This window comes from Diaphorina citri, unplaced genomic scaffold (genome assembly GCF_000475195.1).
Source record: "Diaphorina citri unplaced genomic scaffold, Diaci psyllid genome assembly version 1.1 scaffold265, whole genome shotgun sequence".
Lineage (NCBI taxonomy): Eukaryota > Metazoa > Arthropoda > Insecta > Hemiptera > Psyllidae > Diaphorina > Diaphorina citri.
Window position 1 is genome coordinate 147,986 of NW_007377702.1, and position 3,456 is coordinate 151,441.

Here is a 3,456-nt window from a genome sequence, read left to right on the forward strand (position 1 = left end):
GACACTTTATCACACAGGGGGGAGGGGAGGAACGTATAAGGTCTTATGAAAGACATGACTGTACGGGGTTTATGAATATTGTAATGAGGTAGGCCTATAACGGTCTGAGTCATCAATTATTCAACAGGAGAGAGAGAGAGAGAGAGAGAGAGAGAGAGAGACGAGAGAGAGACACAAGGAAGAAGGATAATACTGTGGAGAGCTTTTGTTTTAACAGGATGAGTAAACAGGAATGGGAGGTATTCGTTAACAACCATAACAGCCAAACAGCAGAACTGCAATAACAACATTAACTATATGGATATTAGTGTGGTTGTCGTTTTTCATCCCTAGGTCATCTAAGATATGGATCATTCTCCGTAACGCCTTCAGACAGTTCAGCTAGTTCTAAGTATTGTATCTAATCCCTACTGTTTACATGCATAATCTAGATTAACCCCTAGTTTCCTTATAAACAAAGCTCATAAGATAGGTATACGTCGTACCCACACACCCTATTTGCAAATGAAGTGTGTACCAACATAGTACTATATATTATCTAAAGCTATAATGTTCGAGAAAAAAATGTCTGGTGGATAATAAACTGTCTTAAAACAGCCAAGGATACAATACCCCTGGAATTTTCCCCCTCTCTGCCCAAAGAAATTGCAAAGGGCCAGTTCACTGGTTAAATTTTTTGCAGCCAAACCCAAATGTCAGCCCCAAAAGCAACAGCCCTAGCTATAGGCAAGGGCTGATTGAGGAGGCTTGGCGGAAAAACGCCGACCCCATTGGTGAACACGGGGAAAAGGCCCCCATGAAAAAGAAGAAAGAAGAAGAAGAAAAGGGAGGAGGGAGGCACCGGAAGGCAGGAGAGGAGGAGGAGCAGGAGGCACCCAGGACGGAGGAGCACGGAGGAGGAGGAGGAGAAGTCCCCCGATGAACAAAAGGTAACCTTACGATATATAGTAAGAAGAGTAAATAATTATAAAGAAAAGAGAGAATTTTAATTCTATTGAGTTTCACGGATCGCTATTTCTGGGGGAAAAGTAGCAGGTATAAAACGAGCAGCAGTGGACCTACTTGAAAACACGTCAACAAGGGACCGTTCACCTTCTGTGGTGTCCGTCCCACTGCGGAACTCAGGGGCAATGGAAGCCAGTTGATCGAAGCTGCCTTGGTAAACCCAGTCAATCCTACTGACTAAACTTCTGCTCTCCTGAAAGATTTTAAACCTGTGCGCTGCCCTCTATAATCCCACACACACACTGGCAGATTCACTGGGACAATGTACCAAACAACTAACAAGCTAAAATCTGAATAAAACCCCTCATGGTACCTGGAATTCCATCTAACCAAGATAAACGGCACCCAAGAAATAGTCCACACCGCATGCCGAATAGCCACAACCCGCCATCCACACACAGCTTTCCTATCACAAAACGGACCCTCCTAACCTGTGAATGCGGGGCCCACCTTTCCGTGCGGCACATCCTAACATGTAACCGTCACGACCAAATAAGATCCTCTCTTCCTCACCCCCCCTCCCTGACCGATAGTGATGAGGGCGTCAAATCCCTTTTCAAATATCTACAAGATATAAACATCTACCACCTTATATAAAATACCGTGAACCGGCGTGAACGACCAGGGTATTCCTGTGTTAAAACGCCTTATCCGAAAAAAAAAAAAAAAAAACGAGCAGAAAAGGTTTTGCCCAGACACAGGTACCTAACGCAGGAAATCTGGACTTGAAATAACACGGTTTTTCAGAAGCAAAAAATTCCGAGAAAAAGCTTTTGTTTGTTTGTTTTTTTTTTTTTTACCTTTTTTTCCTTTCATTGAAATATGAACTTGGTACTCTTCCAGGACTTCCTAGATGTAGGTCGCTAGTTATAGGTACCTATCTATGGCACATATGTTTTTATATGTTTACAAAGAACAGCTTTTAATGAGGCCTATCAATTACCTAGCTAGGTAAGTACGGATGGACTTTCCTTATTAAAAGCTGGATCAGCAGTTCCCAAGAATACTGTGCAGATTCAAATGTTAAGTCAGCATGAGATCTTATTATGATAATGGGTGAGATAAGAAGAGTTCATATTGGTTTTACACACTGTAGTAAGGTTGTATTGTAGCACACCAGCACATGCTGAATTACCATTTAAATAATGCTGATTTGATATTTGAGTCCGCCAAAAGAGATAATGAGAATTCTTATCTCGTGCTGGAATGTAAACAAGATCTTCTGTTTAACCTGATGGCTATTCCGTTTGATGTCTCCAGACACATACTCGTATGATCGAAATGGGATTATATTATGTAGATAGGTACCTGAAGATTACAATACTCAAGCCACTCACTATCAGGTAGTCCTGACAGCTACACCTGATCAGGTCCGCCTGATAGTGAGGCCTACCTGATAGTGAGTGGCTGGCCTAAGGGATGCGACGGAGCCAGCTGCGATAACCTGTTGAATGCACCTGTTCCCAATGGATCACCAAAGTTAAGCAACGCTGTGCGTGTTTAGTATCCGGATGAATGGCCATCTGGACAATCGCGCGTGCTGCTGGCTTTTCCCGATCCCACTCAGGCTGTCTGAGGCGGAGTCGAATGGAGGGTAAAACTCCCGTCACTAAGGTCGAGTTTTATCACCATGGATTGTCTCAGAATTGAGTTGAATCCGAGGTTGACCTGTGGGTATCCTAGGTTGACCTGGGTATTAAGTATAGGGAAATCCTCGTTTCATCTTAATGCCGGGTTGGTAAACCCCAGCATAAAGACCTCAGCAGTTATAGGTATACTGGAACTTGGCCTGGCGCAGTGCCGTGCGCTCAGATGTACATGATTCTGACTTGTATCCGAGGTTGACCTGGGTATCCTAGGTTGACCTGGGTATTAAGTATAGGGAAATCCTCGTTTCATCTTAATGCCGGGTTGGTAAACCCCAGCATAAAGACCTCAGCAGTTATAGGTATACTGGAACTTGGCCTGGCGCAGTGCCGTGCGCTCAGATGTACATGATTCTGACTTGGGCCGTGCGGAGCGCTACTGTGCGCCTTAACATTACGAAGAGTGTGTTTGTGGGTGGATGGAGGAGTAGATCCCTGCTACTTCTACCTATTGCGGGAGAAGAAACTTTCCTCCGAAACTTTTGATTGTTTCTCTTGTTTGATTTTGTCGAACAATTTAGTCTGTTTGTTTTCGCGAGAAACTTTCGGGCTTAAAAGAATCAAAAGTTCTCCTGATGAAATATTACCGATATTTCATTTCCTCAAATTTGCATAGAAAGCTGGAGTTCGAAGGGTAGGTTTAGAGCAATATATCCCTCAAAATACCTTGTGGTAGAAAGTTCACTGCCAAGTCTGTTAGCCCAAGAAAGATATGAAATATTATTCAATTTTAACAGTCTGCGTAAGGTCGGGACGCCAGCATTACGAGATTGATGCAGATTGTGAAATGTTGCTTTTTTTGGAA